At 37.8% G+C, this 25009-nt stretch overlaps 1 pseudogene; it reads right to left on the bottom strand.

Moving 5' to 3' along the window:
* LOC103656987 lies at window positions 1-25009 on the bottom strand (annotated as a pseudogene).

Here is a 25009-nt window from a genome sequence, read left to right as displayed (position 1 = left end):
CTAAAGGTAAAGTCTGATATCATCATCATCATCATCATCATCATCATCATCATCATCAAAGAGATAGCTAAAAGGAAAATCAACTAGTCGTTTGCAGAAAGAACTACTCTTACAGTGTTCATGTAGACACACACAGTATAGTCTCTAATGATTAAGGCCTACTGTCTCAAAATGTTTAATGAGAATACTTGGGGTCAACATATCAGCCTGAAATTTATTAGAAATGTTTTACCGGAAACATGTATATTAGATGCCATGAATGATTTTTAAAGTTAATAAAAAGAAGAAGGGAGGGAAGCAGGGAGGGGAGGAAGGAGGAAGGAAAGGTAAAAGCAATGCCTGTCTTCCAAAAACTTATTTTTACTTGGAAAGAAGGTATTGCTTTAAACACTTTGTTTAGCCTCTATAAACATTTTGATATTATACCTGTCTCTGCCATTAAATGAAAAGCTCTTCAAGGGCAGAGAACGTATCTTGTTTACTGATTTATCTCCCAGAATAAGTACCTTCCATTAATAGCATTTGCTCAGGAAATGCTTCTTGAAATGAATTCTGTTACTATTATGGTGCATCCAAACACCAATGATAGAAGGAAACCTTCATCCTTTATATACTATTTCAGCCTCGTTAATGTACATCCAACACATCTTTTCATAAACAATAATTAATATCTTTTTATATTATCTTATATTCTATTACCTTATATTATTATTTTATATTATCTTATATTATTTTTTAATATTATCTTTTATAGTTTGTACAAGTGAGTGAAAATACTTGAGGGAAAAGTCAATGATGAAATAATGACTGATTAGAAATACCCTCATTGACACTCTTGTTAGTCATTTAATTGTGATTTTATAGGTAAACGAGTAATCTCAGTTGAAGATGAATGCTTTGTTTCTGCATTCCTTTATTAGATTACACCAGGTTGAGAGAGAAAATATCTAAGAGAAAGGCAAGGAAGGGTGTTATAAATTGCATGAGGCCCCTGAAGAGAGATGATTCATTGATAGGCATTTGGTGGAGTTTGGTTGTCAAAAAGGGGGCTCTATTAGGAATCAGTCAAAGAAAGAACAGGAGCAAAGACACAGAGGTGAAAGGGTCAGGTTTGTGATACAGCAACGTATATGATTTTTTATTAGCATAATAAATGACTCGATGGAGCGACAGACCTAATAACTTCTGAAATTGCCAAATTATGCTGCGAATGATATTTTAAGATTTCTGGAACAACTGGAATGTGATATATAAATAGGTGTAATTTCTGTTGACAAATTCATAGGAACTGTTAAGACGGCTGTTGTTTGTTGCCTTCATTCATAATTGAAGGAAATCTGAATTTAATTAGAGATAAATGAAAATAAAGATGTCATTTTTTTTCTCATCTAGGTTCATGGACCCCTGAAATGAATGCATAGTTATCCTTGGCTCATGCCTTCTTTTCACCCACGCTGTGTAAGGACTATAAGGACCTGGTACTAGACTCATTCTGTACCATTCAAAAGAACGAATTATGCTCAGTGGGTTTATGTTATAAAAAGACAGATTTCTACCTGAAACTAATACAACATTGTATGTTAACTACACTGGAATTAAAAAAAAAAAAAAAAAAAGCCCACACCAACCAGTAAAAGCATTTGAATAACAATGTGTTTCATTTCCAATGACTATTTTAGAAATAAATACCAGGATTATATAACTACCCCCCCAAAAAGACAGATTTCAGTTCATCATAATGGAGAGCCTCTCAACAATTAAAAATCCTGAAAAATAATACACCACTACAAACTTCAAATAGGTTGAATATGATTAAATAGGATTTCTGTATTGGAAATGAAATTGGGTCCCAATTTCATAAAATATAAGGAGAACGATGTTTTCTAGAGACTTGCAATGCAGAAGGTCTGGTAACATTTGCCAGGCATGGTGCTTTACATTCATCAACTCATTCATTTTTTTTTTTTTTTTTCTGAGAGACAGAGAAAGAGAGAGAGCACACGCATGGGGAGGGGCAGAGGAAGAAGGAGAGAGAGAATCCCAAGCAGGCCCCACGTCCAGCATGGAGCCTGACTCAGGGCTTGATCTTACCACCCTGAGATCATGACCTAAACTGAAACAAGAGTCAGACACTAAACAGACTGAGCCACCCAGGCATCCCACAACTTATTCAATTCTAACAGAATACTGGGAAATTGGCATTATCTCATGAATATTAGCTCAGTTATTTTCAAATATCTTGGCCAGGCCAAACATCTAAGACGTAAAATTCAAATCAAGGTCTCCCAGGCCCCAAAGGTTAGTAGTTTCCATTTGAAAACTGGAGTTAATAACATGTACTTCTAGAGTTGTTATGAAGACTTCAAAAAATAATATATGACAAGTGCATATGCCAGATGATCACGGATAATAATATTTTAAGTGCTTTACGTGTATACATTCATTTCATCTTCACAGCAACTCTATGAGGTAGATATTATCATCCCCATTTTACAGAAGAGAACACAGAAACACTAGGATGTTGAACAGCTTGCCAAAAGTTATACAAGCAGTAATTGGATTTGAACCCAGAAAGTCTGACTCCAGATTCCAAGTTGGTAACTATGTTACAGGATTTCTATTCCTTTAGTGCCCATAGTTCTTGGTCACCCCACTTTGAAGAATGAAGAGGTGGACCAGATGAAGAGTGTTGGGTAGCAAAGCAAAGTTTACTGAGCAAGAGTACAAAGTTCCTAAAGAGGGAGGGGACCTGAGAGGGTTGCCCTTGGAGTGTCTACGTTTAGGGGTTTTTATGAGCTCTTTTGCAGAACCATCTTAAGCAATCAGGGTATGCTGAGTCATGCCAAACAGGGCTTTGATCACGTATCTGTCTACCTATTAGGTTAATGTTTATGTGCTAATTGTCTTTTTGGACTGACATCTGGGGGCTTATATCTTAATTGCCCCTTGCTCGTGATAGTGACAAATGCTTTGTGGTTAATTGTTTTATTTTGGGATGTTTTGCAGAAGTCATTTCTGCAAAGGCTGCAAAGCAGAATGCTAGTGTGTTCCTGTCTTAGCTGCAAAACAGAATGTTAGTGCTGTTTTGTCTTAGCTGTCCCACCTCCATATTTTCTTGTTGGGAACCATGGCCCTGATTACCTAACTCTCCAACTATCTCCTAACAACTACTATGCTATGCTAGCAGACATGGCGCTAAGCAATTTGTTTTATGTGTTTGCAAGATTTCTCTCCCCAACAAGACAGTTATTGTTCAAGGTTTAAAAATGGAAGTGCCTTAATAAAACTAGGCTTGTTTGGGACATATAAATTCAAAAGAGGCCTATAGTTTTTTATTTGTCACTGCACATCCCATAAATGTTCTGTACTGAAGATCTCAGACTGTCATCCTAACCTACATTTACTTTACATGCTAATATCTAAGCAGGATAGAGTTTCTCACTTCTTGATTCTTATTCCTCTACTTCTGTCAGGGCTGTTGGATGAGTCAAAAACAAATGACTTGGAGACAAAGCAAAAAAATCTGGGAGATCTGCTCTCCAATCTAGAGGTAGATCAGCAACAAATATCAGCTTTACCTAAATCCCTTTGCAACACAGACTATAATCATTTAAAAGAAACTTACAATTTCATTGGTAGATTCCCCTGCCCTCCTGCCATATTGGCCTTATTCCCTCACCACAGCAGGGAAGACTCTTCAAAAGGAAACATGAAAATTTCAAAATAATGAAATAAAAGTACAAGACTTTTCAGGATCCATTCCTATCAGTTTGATTCAGAACCAACTTGTTTTGCCACTGTTGCCTGTTTCTTTTAATCATTAATGTTATTATTTATAATCTCTGAGGACTTTTTGTTCATGGTTGGTCACGGACAATGTATTCTTAGGAAGAAACAAGATCCACCCACTCTCAGGGAAGCTTTGTAAATTGGTGCTTTGATTGTTGCTAAGCCCGGTTTCTTTGTCCTATAGGGGACTCCAGAATGGTGATTCGCAAGCTGAGATTTATGACTTGCTAAGTTCAAAGAGACAAGCAAAATATTTATTTCTGTCATTTTTCTCAAGAAGTTATTTGAGTCACTCACATGTCTCTCTTGGTACTTAAAAGCTATAGTTTTAAGTAATTATATGACAATCTTCATACATGGATATAAGCTGAGGGCAAAGCAGTGTTACAATTCTACTTGCAAAGCAGTGTGTTAACATTCACATACATCTTCTCGTTTGATCCTTATAAAAATTTTGAGGTTTTAATATCTTTGGTCCCCATTTTATACGAATGAAACAAACAAAGCAGTCAAGCAATTTACCAAAGGGCCTGCCTTTGTTGAGTGGTAGAACTGGAATTCAATCCATGTCCGTCAGATGCCTTGCTCAAGTTCTTAACCCTCTATTTTCAACTATCAGGGACGTTTCTCAATAACCCAGACAGGCCTCTGGCAAATACTGCTGAAACACTGGTTTATAACTATATACTAAAGTCCTCTACCCACCTATAAAAATGTACCCCAAGCTACGTTTCCAGACACGCTCTGTGCCTTTCAATCCTTTCAGAGTGTTATTTTATCTCCTGAGCACCATCCATGTGCTGGTTAGTGCAAGAACAGTTACTTTTAGCAAGAAGTCTTTTTTGGGGGTCAATTTCATAAATGCAGCCACATCAGCTACCCTTCAATGGGATCCAGTTGAGTCTGGCTGAATCATCACTGGGATAATGAGCTGAATGCTGGCTTTGTCTCAATGACAGCTAAGACATCCTACAATACCCATCTCAGGATCTCCTGAGAGGAGGGAAACCACTAGGCCAAGTCACTGGACGGAGTGATTGGCGGGGAGTGAGGGGGTGGGTGGGTGCTGGTGATGGAATTTGGATCCCAGTAATTAGATTCAGACTGCTCAGTGTTTTTGAAAACTGGCGTTCACCTGTGGACAATATTTTCTTTGAGGATTCTTCGAGAAAAATCCTTTTAGTGCCTCCAGCTGTTCCTTGAACTTCTGGTCAGGTCTTCACAATTCAAAAATAACTGCCACAAGTTATTCAGGTAATTTTTGTTAGTTCAATTCAAGTACTTGCTTCCTCTTAAGCACCCTGTGGCTGCTTCACTAAAGGACTGTTTCATCAATAAACACTGGACTTTACCTAACAACTCTGTTGGCAGTGCAAATATCCAGAAATTTAATAGGACACTTGGTAGTAATGATTGTACTAAGAAGAATTTTGTGGGAATTTATTCTCTTTTTTAAAAGAAATATAGGCTATAAATACTAGACTCTGCCAGAAGAAAAAGAGTAAATCCTAGGTTGGCTGAATTGGAGAATTTTTGTGTTTTTATATTTCACTGTATCATTTTGATTTCAGTTTGCAAAGCTTTAGAAGTCTTTAAACAAATACAATTAAGAAGAAAACCTTTTCTGTGAGCCAAAGAAGCATTTTAGTATTTGTTCAGGTTTACTTTTAATTTCTTGCCTACTAAAAAACTATGAAAGGTATTTTCTTAAAATAAGAAGTAGTAATGGCTGATAAATGCCAAAAAATGTGTTGTATCTAATTATTGCAATTTTTTTTTAACTTGCCAATTAAAAATAAGAGAGAGAATGAAAAAAAGCCAATAAAATATGTGTCAGTGAACTCAATCCCCCAGGGAACCTTCTGAAAAACTGTGTGGAACCCACCTTAGTTGTCCCACCAGGGAATAGGAAAGCTGGTCCCACTAGTTGAAGATGGTGTTGACTGCATTTCTGATTCCAGTAGTACTAAGAGCACCTGTGGGGCAGGAGAAAGGCCTCCTGTAGAGAAGCAAAGACATAGGATGTCAGGAGGTGTCAGTCAGATGGAAGCTGTTCCTACAGCTGCAGACAGGTGAGCTTAGAGGTGGGGTGGCATATGGGGTGGGGTGTTAACAGTTTCTAATATTTCAACTATGAATTATGCCTACTTAGCTGCTCCATCACTGGCCTCAGGCACAGGGCAGACTCTGTCCCAGTAAGCTTGCTCATGGAATGGAAGCAGAAGGCACCTTGCCTCAGGCAGGTGCATGCAAGAGAAAAGAGGAGTGGACTGAGGCAGGCCTGCTTGCTAGTCAGGTAAATCGCTCCTTCCTGGAGGAGGGAGCGTCAGAGGAGAGAGAGGGAAGGCCCCAGCAAAAATCAACATATAAAAGCTAATACTGCAATTAAAAAAAAAAAGAAGAAGAAGAAGAGGGGCGCCTGGGTGGTGCAGTCCTTAAGCGTCTGCCTTTGGCTCAGGGCGTGATCCCAGCGTTCTGGGATCCAGCCCCACATCAGGCTCCTCCACTGGAAGCCTGCTTCTTCCTCTCCAACTTCCCCTGCTTGTGTTCCCTCTCTTGCTGGCTGTTTCTCTCTGTCAAATTAATAAGTAAAATCTTAAAAAAAAAAAAGAAGAAGAAAGAAAATAGTGGTATTCACATGTTATTTCAGATTATCAAGGTATACACCCCCAAATAGTTAAAAAATTGCAAAAGAAGTTACCTGTTGGAGAATGGGAATTGGGATTAGGAACAATAGAAGAGGGACTGCCCTTTTTCACTACAAACTAAATCATGCTATTTGACTTTTTAAATCGGAATCCATGTATTATTTTGATAAAACATTAAATTTGAAAAAACTATATAGCAGACCCACCACATTGAGGAAGAAAAAGGTTTTGTTTTTTTTTAACAGATATGACAATAATCCTAATTATAAAAAAATCTGCATGAAGAGTTGTTATATAATCAGTAAAATACAAATACATACTAAAAATACTTTAAAATACATAAATAAAGCATATGTGAGTTGGACTCACTGATATGGTGCTTCCATGTATTAGGCACTTATTAAATTTATTTTATTTCAGTGATTAATTCTAAGAAGCAACAGTGAAAATAAATTTAAGAACACATACTATGCTAGTTCAGACACCCCTGTTTGAAAAGTCTGTGGCCCATTGGGATGTAAATAAAACTAGTGAGATACCAATGTGAAATGCAAGAAACTCTGGTTCTGGAACTAAAAAAAGGGGGGGGGGCCTAAATTGGAGTTCTAACCTGCCACCCACTAACTCTGATATTGGTTATGTTCTTGAAAATCACTGAGCCTTGGTTTCCCTCTGTAAAGAGGGTTAACAACACTGATGTCACAGGGATTATTTTTGAGATGAAGCGAAATAATGTATGAAAGCACTGTAAACAGTTACATAAATATAGATATCTATTTGAAAACTCTGTTTTAAATATTATATTTAAAAACAAAAAAACTAGGGGCACCTGAGTGGCTCAGATGGTTAAGCGTCTGCCTTTGTCTCGGGTCGTGATCTCCAGGTCCTGGGATTGAGACCCACATTTGGCCCGCAGCTCAGCGGGGAGTCTGATTTTCCCTCTCCCTCTGCCTCTCCCCCTGCTCATGTTCTTGCTCTCTCTGTAGCCCTCTGTCTCAAATGAATAAACAAAATCTTAAAAAAAAAAACCAAACCCAAAGCGGTAATCATAGATAACCTATTAAAAGAAGAATTATAAGGGCATATTTTAAAACTAAAACTTCATTAGAAAATATATTTCAATTTAAGGTGTATATGAAGATAAATATTTCTATCACTACGTGCTGGTTAGGTAGTACCTTGGCACACTTAAAACAATTGTGTTTTTCACCTTACAATTTTTTATCTGATTATAAAAGTAATGTGTATTTCTTAACATATCCTCAAATGTATCTTTCCCCAAAAATGACTTTTGATGGTTACAAATCATTCCATCAAGCAGCTGTGCAGTAATTTGACATCTTCCTGTTGTTAAGACTGTTCAGTTGTTTCCAATTTTTCAGTATTATAATTAACCTGAGTTCAGTATGCTACTACACAAACTGTTACACTCGAAGTCAGAATTGCCTATTTCCTCATCTGTTTCCCCCACTGGACAATAAGTTTTGTGAGGGCCTTTTTTTTCTGCCACTGTTACTTAGTGCCTAGTATTTTGTCTAGGACATAGTATCTACTAATATAAGTATGTGCTGTGTGAATGAACAAAGGAACAAATTAATGAATGCTAGTATTTGCCCACAAAAGTTAAGTGGTATTGCAGGGATGCCTAACAAAATGAGATAACCTTTATGAAAGTGCTTTGTGTGTTTTAAACTTTATTATCTTATAGTCAACATTATTTTTGCTATTTAACTGTTACCATGAACCAGAACAATAAGAAAGAGACATTTGAGGGGCAGATGTGGGCGTCGGTGGGGACATGATATGGGAGAGAGGCGCGACACATGCCTCTTCCTAGACACTGGCAAGCAGGCTTTATTTAGAGCCCTTTGTCTGCCTTGGCAAGTACAAAGCTTTCATCTTAATAGAATCCTCTGTTGGCCGTGCAGTAAGTAGCTGTTTCAAAGCAGGAAGGAACAAGAGAAAAAGGAATGGCTGTGGGGGAGGGGAAATTATTTTTCTCATTTTCTATAAAATAGGAGTTGGAAATACACAAAGGGGAATATATGGAAAGAAATGCAAACTGCAGCATTGACTCCCTCCGTATACCTAAGCTCTATGCTTGAGGCCAACACAAATGTATTTGCTAGAATTCGATACAGTGTGCTGCTCCAGAGCAGTGCATTGAAATAACTGCAGAGGTTAGAAAGCCTTGGAAGCAGTGTATATTCCAGGACGAGCGCTGTATTAGGGTAATTTCTGATTTAAAGGGGGCACAAAGGAACCTTCTGGGTGATGGAAATAGTTCATATCTTGTTTGGTGTTACCCAGGTGTATACAACTGTTGCAACTCTGTGTATTTTATTGAATGTAAATTGTGGAGGCTGCTTTTAGGCAATCCACTTGAGCAACAGAAACATGAGTAAGGTAAAAGGGTCCACAGGGGCCACTGGGCTGAATACAAACAGGCCCATTAGGCAACCCACCGCAAAATACCCATAAGCCCTAGCTGACCAATGGGTTACTTACACCCAGCAACAGGTACAAGAAAAGGAAAATTCCATACGTTCCCATACCTCCTCACCTTCCCCCTAAACTACAGCCCCCAACCCCTCACTGCCTCCTGGCAGACTGTTGTTCCTTTGCTGTCCTGCCCCCTATTCCCTCTCAGTGTATTCTGTAAATTTCTTTCTCTTTTGTTCTGCTTAGGTTGAATTCTTTCACTGCCAGCCTTGCCGGCCTCCACTGGATCAGGTTGTGTCACATAAATTATACCTCAAATTTAAAAATTATTAAGTAATAGAGTTTTTCTGGTTGCAAAAATAACATGCTTTCATTCTAGAACGTTTAGAAAATGCTTATATGCACAAAAAAGGAAATAAAAATTACGTGGACTTTTATTGCCTGGAGACAATCATCCTTAACATTTGTGTTGTTGTTATCTGAGTTTCCATTATTTCACCATCCCATTTAGGAGGCTACCTAATAAAGCGGTAGTTATCATAATATGCACATATTCAACTAATGACCTAACCACTTATAAAAATTGTCCCCACCCAACATCCTCTGTCTTAACACAGGTTTTGTCCCCACCCATCCTGTCAAAGTGCTTGTCCGGCCACCACTGCCTGAATGTTGGATGTAAACATCCACAAATGTAATGGAAACTGACCCTAAAGTGGATTGTGAATTTTTAAAAAACTAGGTATACTTCATAAAGCCAGTGAACATAATGTTGGAAAACTGTGGAATCACGTAAAAGTCATGGGAAAAGCAAGGAGTTCCACCTGACCTGCATGTACTAAAAGAAAATAAATAGGTCTGACGACAAACACTTCAAAAGAGAGTGATTCAGCTACAAAGATTAGAAGAAGCTCTTTGGAAATAATGAAGCCCTCAAATTATTTTTGTTACAGAAGTTATGATAGTACTACAAAAGTCAGCCATAAAATGGTGACCAATATACCATACTGCCATAGGATTTTATTCAAGAGAAAAAGTTAAAATATCAATATTTTAAGTTTTTCCCCAAACATTTTCTAAAGGTTTTATTTATTTGAGAGAAAGAGAGTGTACACACACACACACACACACACACACAAGTAGGGGGGAGGGACGGAGAGAGAGAGAATCTCAAACAGACTCTGCACTGAGTGTGGAGCCAGACACAGGGCCTAGTCTCATGATTCTGAGATCATGACCTGAGCTGAAATCAACAGTTGGGCATTTAACCAACTGAGCCATCCAGGCACCCCTCCCAATCAAACATTTTAAAAACTATTTTCTATAACAGCATCACAAATATTAATGTGCATAGAAATCACCTGGAGATCTTGTTAAAATATAGATTATGATTCAACTAGGTCAGCAGAGGGGCCCTACAGTCCACATTTGTAACAAGCTCCCAGGAATGCTGATGCTTGTAGTCTCTGGTCTTTACTTTGAATAGTAAGACTGTTAAATTGTAGTTTAAGTAAATTCACCTTAAATGGTCTTTATCCAATACTAATTATCTTTGAGTATTGAGAAACTCCTCCCTATCCTTCCAGCTATTTCTAATTTAACTGTTCTAGACACATACAATATATGGTTCTCCAATAAAATCACCTGGAGTGCTTGTTTAAACAGAAATTGTTGGGCCCTATACCCAGAGTTTTTCTCTTAGTACATCTGGGGTGTGGTCCAAAAATTTGCCTTTCTTGCTAGTTCTCAGGTGATGCTAATGTTGTTTGTCCAGTATATACTCAGTTAATCACTAGTTTAGAATGATTGCAAATAACTTCCAGGGAGTTGCTTACAATACCCAAATTAGACATTCTGCTTGTAATATTTTCAAAACAAAGAGCAAGATGGGAATTGTACAGATCACAGGACAAGCCTCAAACATTTAACTATCTTAATGTTCCTGCTGTTTGCTGAACTCGCTGATCCAGCTCACTGCCCAACGTTCGTTTTTACTTTATATATGATGTATGTCAGTGTTCTCTGTTTTGACTCCATAATTATTTTATTAATGATTTTCTATAATTTTGTATATTTTTAATTATATTTCTAAAGAGAATAATAAAGCTACATATATGAGATAGGCTTAGATAGATGATCAATTGTTTTATCTCATTGCTGTTCACTAAGGATTGTCCTTCACTTTACAAGGAGTGGCTCTGCCATCATCTTGTTGATTGTGCTTACATTTTTAGAATGTGCAAATATATACATATTCATTTGTATGAACTACTCACCACACACAGGTTTTTTGTATGGATCCTTTCAGACAATCTTCTCATTTTGAAAAGATTAGTTAAAAGCAGATAATACAATCTCCACTTCCTGTATTTGTAATCTGCAATACAATGCAACAGGCAAAAAATGAACAATCAACCTAAGACTTCACTATAAACCTCTGTCCTCTGAGGACCTACCACTCAGGATACTGCAAACTTTTAATCACTACTTTCAGTGTTGTTATTCAGTAGGCAGTGTAGTCACGTAGCTGCATTTTCATCCAGCACACAGATTTGCTATTAGCCCAGAGTGAAACCATGGGAAGCTGTGGCAGATACCCCAGGAGGAAGCAGTTTGTAGTGGCTAAGCGCTCTGGCTCTAGAGCCAGATAGTATAATTCAGATCCTGGCTCTACCACCTACTATAAGTTCTGCGGTCTTAAGCAAGTAACTGGATCACTCTGTGCCTCAGTTTCCTCATCTGTAAAATGGGAATAGAAATAGAGTGTATTTCACAGTGTCATTGTGAAACTCAAGTTAATGCGGGTAAAGCATTTAGAACAGTTCCTGGCACAAATTAAGAAGGCAATAAACATAGCTATTTTATTATGCCCTGAGCACTGAATTGGAAGTCAGAGACCTGGGTTCAAATCTTGGCTAGTTTTAGGACTTTACATAAGCCACTTAATCTTTCTGAGACTTGTCTGCAAAACAGGGCTCACAATCACTGCTTTGCCAAGCTGATAGAATTGTGATCTCTAATAAAATAGTACATGTAAATGTGCTTTGGAAAACTATAAAGCACTATCTAAATGTAAGAGTCAAAGTCCTCCTTTATAATTTTCTTTTATCATAAATCTTATTTTAATGCATTTATATTATATGAAGTATTTTATAAAATAGAAACATGATGAAAGCAGGAAAGTATTCTTAGTGAATACTTTTTCTTGCATTTTTATAGTAACTCATTTAGCAATTTATTTTAATTTCTTTTCTGAGATTTAAAATGAAACTCACTAGAGGGTGCCTGGGTGGCTCAGTTGGTTAAGTGTCTGCCTTCAGTTCAGGTCATGATCCCATGATCCTGGGATCAAGTCCTGCATCAAGCTCCCTGCTCAGCAGGGAGTCTGCTTCTCCCTCTACTCTTCCCTCCTGCTCGTGCTTTCTCTCTCTCTCTGTCAAATAAATGAATAAAATCTTTATAAAATGAAACTCACTAGAATAAAATTTCTAGTGTCCTTTTATCCACTAAAAAAAAAGAATCATTTTGCCATCACTCATCTTCTTGCTATCTGGTATGCTATAAAGAGCATGGGCTTTGAGAACAGAAGACCAATCCAAGTCCCATGTGAGCCTTGTAACCTTGCACAAGTTATTTAAATATTCTGAGCTTCCATTTTATCACAGGGATAAGAGTAGCTGCACAGCCCACCTCCCTGGGTAAGACCTGGAGAGGACCTAATGAAATACAAACTTTCACAGTTGTCATGGATTAGAGATAGCATCAGGTAGATATCTAGCCCATGAATCAGTGACCTTTTTTTCATAAAGACTAAATAGTAAATATTTTAGACTTTGCAGGCCATAAGCCTCTGTCAAACTACCCAACTCTCCCATTGATGCACAAAGGCAACCATACACAGTATGTAAACAAATGGGCATGGCTGTGTTCTAGTAAGACTTTGTGGACCCTGAAGTTTGGTTTTCATATAAATTTCACATGACATATTCTTGTTTTGATTTTTTTCAAACAATTTAATTTACCATTCTTAGCACAAATACAGGCAGTAGGCTGAAACTGGCCTACGAGCCATACTTTACTGACCTTTGGTCTAGTACAATGCCTAACATGTAGCACATACCAGTAGCTAATATTAGACATATAAAGTTGCTTTATAAAATGTTAATATTAGGTATAATCTATTGGCAACTTTCTTGTTCTTCATCATGATTTAAAGACTATACAGCTGTTGTCCCATTATTACATCTGTCCTCTCCCAATACCTTAGGCTATAATTCATCTGGAACTATGGACTTGGCATCATCTAAAGCATTGATTTGGACTCTTGCTAAATCTTTTATATATATCGAATTTTAATTCCTTGCTTTTCACTAAAATATTAAAATTTTTTTTAAGTAAAAGAAAGGTAATACTCATTCTAAAACTTTCAAAAAATGGAGAAAAGTAAAAATGAGGAGGATCTCTCATTTTCCTACTTAGTTATGTTTTCTACCTTCCCCTTTGAAGACCATTTTCTTTACTTAAACAACAAAAAGGAAATAAAACAATAGTTAAGTGGTTATACTTTCTCTGCCATCTGTCAGCATTACATCATTTTCTTCCTCCAAACATAGCTTTGTTTTGTTTTAGCTGAACTGTTTTTTTATCCTCAACTTCAGCTGGTTTGTACTTTATCCTTCCTGAGTTTTCCCTCCATCTGTGTCTTGGTTGTGCACATCTCTATCATCAGCATCTATCACAACAGAGCCCATTCTCTTTAGCCACATGTTGTTTCTTTGGTATTTTCTTCCTCAACAGCTTTATGTGTGGTTGTAATTTCTTATCACCCATTTCCCTAGCCACACCAACCTAAGGATAAAATGGAATCATATAACAGTAATAAATAGTGTTTTTTTCTGATTTTCACCCCAACCCTATTGCGGGACTTGCAGTTATTCTTAAAGTCTCATCCAATTGTCTCTATGAAGCTTATAGGTGATATGACACATGTGCTCATTGACAAGTCATGTCAGCTGTCCCCTCTGTCTGCCATGATTCTCTCCCACCCAGGCCACATTTGGAGATACCTGCTGACAAAACCTTTGCTTCCCATGAAGTTACTTGGTAGTGCCTGACCATTGCCACTATGGCAGGTGATATTCCTGCTAAGGGTATTTTCTTCTGAAGCCACAAACTATTAAATTCTCTCCCATTCTTGGAACTGGTTTTCATTGCTGCAGGGTGATGGGGGCTGGCCTCTACTGGCCACCACTATCAGGGCTGGTCACCATTTCAGACTCATTGAATGTTGAAGTTGGAGGAAGCAAATTTTAGAATCTTTAATGCACTGAAGCCTGCTGCACCAAAGTAGGGTCAAGGCTTTTCTCCTTTGTGCATTAGCATTAACAGATGAGTAACAAGATCTTGTTATTGTAGTACTTTACATAATTTATTGAAACAGAGCTTTCATCTCTTGTATTCCCCTCTCCTTAGGATTCTGAGATGGGTTTATAGCCTCTGGGTCAGAGGCTAAACCTGAGAGATAGACATCATGCTCTACTAATTGCCCCTCCTGTGTGACCAGCTATTGGTCCAAACCTAAGAGCACTGCTTTCTCTTCCTTTAGAATGAATTCTTTCCCAGGGGACTCCTTTTCCTGTCATGCACAATAATGGAGGACTCATGCCCTGACACTACACATGCAGGCATGTCTGAATGCCAATGGTGATTAAAATTTAGGTTCAAGCCAGAATCCCCCACTGCATCAGAATTCTACCCCTTAGTCTCTCTCAGTTTTCTTAATCTATTGTCCTTTTTAAATGATTTTGGCCATAAAAACATAGTTGTCTTTCTCTGGGCTTTTAGAAATCCGTTTTTCTAAAATCTCCCATATGTTTTTGTAGTGGACATCTGTTGTTTTGCATGTCTTCTCAAGAACATTGCTCCATCAACTCTACCTTTACTCTCCTAAATCATTAGTTTCCTCTCTTCACTGAATCAGTCTATAACATATAAATTTCTCCCATTTAAAAAAAAAATCTTCTCTTGAAATCCCTCTTCTAGCTACTGCCCCATTTCTCTGCTCTGCTTTATGCAAAACACAGATATATAAACTATGTTGTAGTTTTTAATATTTGCAATCTCCTAATTCCCTTCTTCTCATTGTCTCTTGAACAGACTCTGTAGGGTTTTCTCATCTTCAGATCATTTAAACTGCTCATGGCAAGTCCTCCAAGTAGTTAAATCCAAAGGCCAGTCCTTATTTTCACTTGACCTCTCTTCATTTGACAGTCATCTCTCACTCTTTGAAGCATATTATTCTCTTTGCTTCCAGGATATCTCATCCTCTTAGATTGCCTCTTATCTCATTGGCTGCTGCTTCTCAGCCTGCAGTCTTCTTTAGGGATTTCTTATCATCATCTTGACATCTGAACATTGAAGTACTTCATTATTGGAGTTCTTTCTTCTATACTCTCTCTCTCCTTCAGTGATCTCATGCAGTCTCACAGCATTAAATATCATCTGTATACTGATAGATTCTGAAGCCAGGAACTCTAACCTGAATCCTAGACTCATATATTCAACTGCCCATCAACATCTCCATTTTGAATCATTAACAAATATCTCAAATTTAATAAGAATGCAGTGGAACTCCTTCTTCTACAAACCTGTTCCTCTAACAGTTTTCTCCATCTCAGTTAATGGCAACTCCAGCCTTCTGATCACTCTTGCCAAAAACCTCAGAGTTATCCTTGATACTTTTTTTAAATTCTCCTGCCCCCCACAATTCACTACCTTGAAAATATATCCAGAATCTGACCACTTTTAATCGAGTCCACTGTTATCATTTTGGTCTAAACTATTAATATCTCTAATCTGGATTACTGTACTGATCTCTTACCTAATCTCCTGCTTCCTTCCTTTGGTTTACATTTTTAAATGTCAGCTAGATCTTGTCATTACTCTGCTCAAGCTCTCCAGTGGCTTCTCGGCTCATTAAAATAAAAGACAATAGCCTTCAAGACCTTTTACAATCTTTGATCTCATCTCCTACTCTTCCTTGGCTCACTTTTTCAAGATACAAACCCACATATGCACTGCTTTCCTTCTCCCCTTTTACCCGGATATTTACAGAGCTCATTCTCTTGTCTGCTTTGGCTCAAATGTTCCCTTCTCAATAAGGCCTTCTCTGATGACCCTACATCAAATTGCAGCAATTTCTATTCCTCTTCCCTGATATTTTCCTACAGCACATATCACTACCTGAAATATTACATATTTTATTAATGTAGCTGTTTATTGTCCTTTTCACCCCAACTAGAGGGCAAGGTCCAATAAAACAAGGATTTTTAAATTTTTGTCTTTATTATTCACCATTTATATATGGAATCTAAAATAAGCCTACACTTCTGAGACAAACAACCAAATTGTTTTCCTGAAAAGATGTCCTTATTTATATTTACTCCAACAGAGCACACAAGAATTTGTGTCACCATACCTAAGCCGGTATGGAATATTTATCTAAAACAATTGCTACTTTAATTGGTGAAAATTAAAGCTTTTTAAATTTACATTCTTCTGATTATTCTTAGAGTTGAATACGTTTTTCTTATGTTTATTAGTCATTTTTCAAAGAGGGGGTGAACTAGTCTGTTGGTACCCTTTACCCACTTATAATTGGGCTATCACTACTTTTTCCTCATAGATTTGTATGCAATCTATACATACTAATTACATTAAGTTTTTGTCTTTATTATATATGGTAAATATTATTGTCAATTCTTTGTATTTTATTTCTATTTTGTGTTTTGATGTGTAAAACCTCTACATTTTTATGTAATCATATCTATCATCCCTCTGTTATTCTTACATTAAATGTAAGCTTGGGAACCAGAAAAATAAATAAATCTTTTAAAAACAAAACAACAACAACAAAAATAAAATAAAATAAAATAAGCCTACATATAGTAGGCACTGAGTAGATAGTTATTGAATGAATGACTCCCCAGCACCTGTAATTCTTGAAATAGCACCTCAATTTTCCTTCGTGGAACTATTCCTTTTTCATCGATTAGTACTGACTTTAGTTCCTCAGCGTCAGATGTAGTACGTGCCTGATACATTCCTACTCCCATCCCTCATACAGGTCATATCATTAGTTTAGGGATGGGCCCATAACACAAGGCTGCCAAATGACTCTCAAATCCCACACTTCTGTGAAAAATGTTCAGAAAAAGATGTTCTCTTTCTAATGAGCTTGCTAACCTTGTAGGACATAAGCTCAGAGCTATTGGAGGTCATCTTGCCACTATGAGAGGTGACCCTGTCTTAAGAATGAAGTCAGCAGACAGGAAAGCAAATAATAACAAAAGAGAAATACTGGTTCTTGATGACTTATTTTGAAAACCCGGATCCAACTGTGACTGAGTCAATTTGAATTGGATTCTTGCCACTGACAACTAAAAAATACTAACAAATTCGGACTCTTCTCCCAGTGTTCAACTCTAATGTGACACTGCCTCTTTTATTGATCTTTTTGTAGCTTCTGTATACTTCACTAACTGGTTTTTCCTTATTAGTAAAAGTTAAGTCTAGAGTGTAAGTTTCCCTAATTGCTGCTTTAGGCTTCTGAGTAAAATAATTATCAGGTAGGCAAGTAAAGAATTTTTCTAATTCTTTGCCTTTAGTAAAATGGAACATTCAATACACATTGGAATAGTTGCAGTCCCTCTTCTAAATTGCCAGTTTTGTAACTGGAATTAGAAAGCAGGATCTCAAACATCTGTCTAGTTAGGTGACATGCAGCATAATCCTACAGTAATATCACTTTCATTTCTCCCTTTTCATACTGAACAAAATTATTTTCATTATCTCTATCCTTAGATCTCCTTATAAGTGAAGATTATTTTTGAACTCTGGAAACATTTATTGAATCCAAACTTCATGCCTGGTACTTTTCTAGATGCTAGGAATATAAAGATGAAATTTTATCTTGTTATATAGTATTACCTTATGACACAGTAGGTGTTTGGTAAACATTTGTTGAGTTAGTAAATAAGTGGATGCATTGATATATAGAACAACTTGAATATTCTTTGGATCTATTTCCTTTGAACAAGATTTACCTTTCTATTGACATATTTTAGTCCATTCCAACAATTCTTGGCAGTGATGATAACAGCAATAACGTTGATTTATAAAGTACTAACTGACAATAAAAACAATGTTTCATTATGTTTTCACTATTCCAGTCAGTAATCTTTGGGTGGATAGGAACAAAGACTAATTCAAGTTAACTTAATTGAAAGGGGCTTATAGTACATTGCAACAAAAGTGTTGTCATATCAATCCAAGAATACCCATAAGTAATCGCTGTAATAGTGTCAGAGAGGAGTTCTGGATTCATGGCATTTCTTGGGACCTCAACAGCAAAATTTCATAAACACGATCCTTTTGTATTATTGTTAATTACCATGACTCACTGGTATTCCACATGCCTGCTTCTTTCTCTAGTACTCTGGTCAATTGGCCACTCCTGGTTCAAGCAGCTTATGGCCAATACAAAAACATGTCATTAAACGGCAATCCACACTCAATATGGGAAAGACTGACAGTGATGGAGATGGGGGTGAATTTAAGGGAATTAAAGCCTTATTTAAAGGGGACTGCCAGTTGTTGCCTTGTGGGAAAATGAATCTATCTATTGCCACAATATCTGACTTTTCACAAGGATCTAGAAATCCTGAGTGAAATTTCTTAATTTTTGAAGGATGGCAACTAAGTTAAAAAAGAGGAAGAAGAAGGAGGAGGAGGAGGAGGAGGAGGAGGAGGAGGAGGAGGAGGAGAAAGTTTAAAAAGCAAAGGAAAAAAAACCCTGCATGGGCAAACCCTGTGTGTGCCTGTGCAAAAATGGATAACATAGCAGGTCGACCTGCTTATTCTTAGAAAGGCCTACTTACAGGTTGACCGTTGGCTGGCATTTGGGAACTTGAACTTTGGGAGGGTTCCCACCATTTCCCAAAACTGGTAAGAATGACTCACTGTGCCTGAACTGTTTGTACAAACAATGTGGTTTATACCAAGCACCTGCTTTCCTTCTGAGAGTCTGGAATTTTGGTATATGCCTGGCAGAAGCTGCCTACATGACCGGTCCCCAGTAAAAACTCAGGTGCTGAGTCTCTAATGAGCTTCTTGCTTGGCAGCATTTCATGTGTGTTGTCATAACTTATTGCTGGGGCAAACAGGCCCGTCTTGTGTGACTCCATGGGAAAGGACCCTTGAAAGCTTATTCCTGGTTTACCCTGGACTTTACCCCATGTGCTTTTTCTTTGCTGATCTGGCTGCATATCCTTTGCCATGATAAATCATAGCCATTGAGTACGACTGTATGCTTAGTCCTTTTAGTGAATTATCAAACCTAGGGATGGGCTTGGGGACCCTGACAGAGGCCATAACAAAACTTATATTTGAGCCAAGTCAGCCCACAGGGTATTACATTTTAATCTCTAATCTAAGAATTGGTCATGGGCAGGACAAGCACCATTCCAAAATGGAGCATTTTTCCATGCCTTATCTCTTTAATCTTCACAACCCTGCAAAATAAACATTTTTATAATCCCATTTTATACATGGGGAAACTGAGACTCAGAGAGCTTAAGCTTGCACAAAGTCATATAACCTGTAAGTGGAAGAGGCGGGACTCAAACAGAGCTAAATCCCATTTTATTTCCATATTGCCTCTATGAAATTATGTTAAAATTTCAGAATCACTATTTTCCATTCCTACATATAACATTTATATTTCTGGAGCTAAAAGTATTCTTATCACTCCTCTTCCTTGCATTATCTACCTTTCTCTTATTCCATTCCAATCTTCCCTTCCTATCAGCCGTGAATGAGGCTTTCTGAGCCAGTATGGAAGGTAGAAATGGGCACAGACAAGGGAAGGGAAGGATAACTCAGCAGCTTGACGAGCGTTTGTTGCCCTGTCAGAAATCCCAATAAGAGTCTGAAGTGGTGTGGGGAATGCAGGGATCCACATCCAAGAGGGGATGTGATGATTATTCCTGTCTCCTAGACTACAGAAGTTTTTGTCAAAGGGACAGTGATAGTTGTTCCAAAGGGATCCATGGTGTTTGAAGCAGACTCTCATCTAGCAGACTCTCATCTAGCATCCAAAAAGTATCATCTTACTCATTCGGCTCAGGTCATCTAAGGAAGGAACAGTGGCATATTTGGGGTATCAGGATAAGAGGGTAAGAAATGGATAGGTAGGTTGTCAAGGCCCTAGCTGGGGGTCCAGGACTGAGTGACATTCTCAGGAAACATTGACATGAAAACCAAGCATCTAGGTAGAAGCCCCACTCTAAGACCTGAACTCCCAGAGTCAAAATTTAGGAAAGGAAAATGTAGCTTGATGGCTAAGCAAGTAGTCTAGAGTCCTCAACTGGTCCACTGACTATCAAGCTTAGAACAGGAAGACTAATTTCAGCCTCTCTTTTGAGTAGCCTTCTAGGTAATGATAGAACTGAATTCATTAATCTGAGCAGAATAGAGCTGAACATTGTAGGGACTGGCCTTCTTACCTGAGGAATAAACTAAAATAAGTTTGCCTAGCTTTGTAATATTGATACCACACCTCTCTGGAAAGATTCAATGAAGTATACATAAACTCTACATGATACTCAGGGAGATACCATTTCTTTTTTTCTTTTTCTTTTTTTTTTAAGATTTTATTTATTTATTCGACAGAGATAGAGACAGCCAGCGAGAGAGGGAACACAAGCAGGGGGAGTGGGAGAGGAAGAAGCAGGCTCACAGCGGAAGAGCCTGATATGGGGCTCGATCCCACAACACTAGGATCACGCCCTGAGCTGAAGGCAGACGCTCAACCACTGTGCCACCCAGGCGCCCCCGGGAGATACCATTTCAATGGACTCTTGAGATTATATACTTTTTTAAAAAATATTTTATTTTTAAGTAATCTCTACACCCAACATGGGGCTCAAACACATAATCCCAAGATCAGTCACATGCTCTACCAACTGAGCCAGCCAGGCACCCTGAGATTATATACTCTTTAAAGTAAAGTATCATATTACCAATGTGAACGATTATTCCCTTACCAATATGTTCTACATATATTTTAATGCTAGGTAGTCTCTGAGTTGTAACTATCAGGCTTATGTCTCCTGTCCGTTTATGCATCCACTAATACCTGCTGATATTACATGTGCCTACTATGTGCCTCAAGGTCATTGTGCAGTCATTCTGACTAACATTTATTGAACACTTACCCTGCAATCTGCATTGTTCATTTGCATGCATTAACTCTTCATTGCTCACAATAATCCTATGAGGTAGCTATCACTGTTATATTCATTTTAAAGGGAGAAAAATAAAGCACAGAAAAGTTCAGTACAACTTTTAGCTGTATGTGGAAATGTTCCTAGCTTCAGGCAATAAACAATTTAGAGAGATAAGACATAACTAAATATAGACAACAAGTCACACTGCCTCCCCACACATTCACCCAAAGGCTGCCTTGATCCTGAATATTTCTACCCTCTGTTCTAGTTGGCATCCAAGCTACTCTGATGCCACCTGTTGACCAGCATGGGGAACTGTCTGACTCAGTACCTTTCCTATAATCCTATTCTAGTGGGATTTTGTCCTACATCCCCCTCACCCCTTTATTTCTAGTTTTAAATATCCACTTTATTCTCCATGATACTCAACATATATCATTTACATCTGAAGAAGAGATGGCTTATGAGACATCTACGGTAAAACACCAACTCTAAGAAACATAATCCATTGTGAAATATCAAATGGACGATTCCATAAACATGAATGGGTTTCTTTGCTATAAAAAATCCAAGTGGAGTGGGGCACCTGGGTGGCTCAGTCAGTTAAGTGTCCAACTCTTGGTTTCGGCTCAGGTCATGATCTCAGGGTCATGCGATATGACCCAGCATGAGGCTCCATGCTCTGCATGGAGTCTGCTTGAGATTCTCTCTCTCCCTCTCCATCTGCCCCTCCCCTCACTTGTGTGCTCTCTCTGTCTCTCAAGTGAATGAACAAAATCTTTTTTAAAAAATACCTGTGTGGCTCGGTTAGTTAGGCATCTGGCTTCGGCTCAGGTCATTTTCCCAGAGACCTAGGATCGAGTCTCACATGGGCCTCCCTGCTCAGCAAGGAGTCTGCTTCTCCCTCTGCCCCTCCCCCCTGGCTCGTGGGCTCTCTCTCTCAAAAATAAAAAATTGAAATCTTTAATAAAATAATAAAATAAAGAAAAAAAAGAAAATCCAAGGAATAGAGATGTGTAAAAAGGTTTCTTGCAGGAAAAAAGGATAATTGTGTATACATTTAGTATACATTTAGTTTTCTGCCTCTTCTGCACCTCACCTTCTTCTTCTGCATTGTCCAATGTCCATAATGTTAGGTTGTCACTAAGCTACTGCATGATAAGTGTGCTGTCTTTGTATGAGTCTTCTTTCAATGCATTAAGTTCTGTGATGGCTTCATCAAAAGTGGTTTTAAGCATGGCACAAAAATAGACACATAGATCAATGGAACAGAATAGAGAGCTCAGAAATAAATCCACACTGATATGGTCAATTAATCTATAATGAAGGAGGCAGGAATATACAATGGGGAAAAGAAAGAATCTTCAATAAATGGTGCTGGAAAAACTGGACAGCTACATGCAAAAGAATAAAACAGGACCAGTTTCTTATACCATACACGAAAATAAACTTAAAATGGATTAAAGACCTAAATGTGAGGCCTGAAACCATAAAACTTCTAGGAAAAAACATAGGGAGTAATTTCTTCGATATTGGCCATAGAAATATTTTTTTCTAGATATGTCTCCTCTGGCAAGGGAAACAAAAGCAAACATAAACTATTGAGACTACATCAAACTAAAAAGCCTTTGCACAGCAAAGAAAACCATCAACAAAATGAAAAGGTAACCTACTGAATGGGAGAAGGTATTTGTAAATGATAGGTCCAGGAAAGGGTTCATATCCAAAATATATAAAGAACTTATACAACTGAGCACCAAAAAGAAAACAACAATCCAAATAAAAAGGCAGCAGACTCATATAGATATTTTCCCAAAAAAGTCATAGAGATGGCCAACAGACACATGAAAAGATACTCAACATCACTAATCATCAGGGAAATGCAAATCAAAAACACAATGCAATATCATTATCTTATACCTGTCAGAATGACTAGCATTAAGAAGACAAGAAACAAGTGTTGACAAAGATGATGAGAAAAAGGAACTCTCCTGCACTGTTGGTTGGAATACAAATTGGTATAGCCATTGTGGAAAACAGTTTGGAGGTGGCTTAAAAAATTAGAAATAGAATTACCATATTATCCGGTAATTCCACTAAATACTGGGTATTTACCCACGAATTCAAAAGGATATATGCACTCCTATGTTCTTTGCAGCATTACTTATAGTGGCCAAGATATGGAAACAACACAAGTGTCCATCAATAGATGAATGGATAAAGAAGATGTGGGGTAAAATATTACTTTGCCAAAAAAAAAAAAAAAAGAATGAGATCTTGCCATTTGCAACAATATAGATGATGGACCTAGAGGGTAGAATGCTAAGTGAAATAAGTAAGACAGAGAAAGACAAATACCACATGATTTCACTCATGTAGAATTTAAGAACTAAAACAAATGAACAAACAAAGAAAAAAGAGGCAAACAAAAAAACAAAAAATACAGACTCCTGAAAGCAGAGAACAATCTGATGGTTGCCAGAGGGGAGTGCGTGGGGAGATGAGAGAAATACAGGGGATTAAAAGTGCACCTATAGTGGTGAGCACAGAGTAATGTATATAAATGTAAAATGATATTGTACAGCTGAAACTAATATAACACTGTATGTTAATTATGCTTCTATAAAACAATAAAACAACAACAAAAGTAGTTTTAGCCAGTGTGCAGGCAAGCTTTGGGTTATTAAAGATCTTATAGTAGAGTACAGAAAAGTTAAGAGCCAGCCCAATGTGGACTGGGTGTATGGGTTGCATCTCTTTATAGTTTATATCAAATGCCTTTTGGAAAGTTCCTCCAGAATTATCTATAGTTTGTTTTCAAACACCACCATGTGCAACAAAGGTTACTAGAAGTAAACTCCATTTTCAGATAAAAGACTTTACTTTTCAGATTAGTTTATTGGTTATTAAGTACTTATCCAACAATTGCAGGACAGTGGTACAGATGAATCTCAGTTCAGACTCTTTCTCCCAATAGTTCTTAATCAGTCACAACTTCTTGTCAGAGGTGTTTATCTTTTGCTCCATATTTGAGAAAATCCTCTGGGGGCACCTGCAGTCCCTGAAGATGTTCTTATAGACCACCTAGAACAGGTTATATTCTTGACTGGGCAGCTTGGTGCCGGGCTCAGTCATGGCCTTCATGAAGATGGACATGTCAGAGCACTCAGCCTGCTCAGCCAGCTTGCCTTCTGGATTCCTCTGCTCTCCTTGGTGAGCAGGCTGCACGCAGGGCTGGTGGGGTTCCAGGACCAGGACACAGAGGACAGGGAGGGCAAGGCATCGAAGGTGTGAGCACCAATAGGTTATGGCGGAGTCCTCCTCAAGAGAACTTCTCATCTCTGCAGCCACTTTGATCTACATTTGGCTTTAGCAGAGGACCCTCCTGGAGGCAAGGGGCAGGCCATGGCCTACACACCATTTTCAACTGGGCCTTTTGCTTCCAAATCTTGGCTCACTCATAGAAAAATTCCACTCCCACTTTCTTTGCTCCATTTACAAACTCAAAGAGTACTCTCCATGTACCTACCACCTTGAGGATCATGCTCTTGACCTTTCTGAAGTAGAGTCTCAATATTGGGGGTAAAATCAATGATAACAGAAAACTCGAATCTAATATATTTGAAAGTTGTTTAGAGTCCCCCTCAGAATTATCATGAAGTCCTTACTGACCACTTCATTCACTTTCACTTAAATATATATTTTGCTAAATACCAACATTCAAGGTAAAGATTTCTTATCCATCACATCTTAGAATATTAGAGTTGGAAGGAGCCGTAGAGACCATTTAGAGCTCAACCTTTTTTTTTTTTTTAAGATTTTTATTTATTTGAGAGAGAATGA

The sequence above is a fragment of the Ursus maritimus genome, unplaced genomic scaffold (assembly GCF_017311325.1).
Source record: "Ursus maritimus isolate PB19 unplaced genomic scaffold, ASM1731132v1 scaffold_21, whole genome shotgun sequence".
Taxonomy (NCBI): Eukaryota; Metazoa; Chordata; class Mammalia; order Carnivora; family Ursidae; genus Ursus; species Ursus maritimus.
Note: the sequence above shows the minus strand (reverse complement) of the source record. Positions and strands in the feature narration are given on the sequence as shown.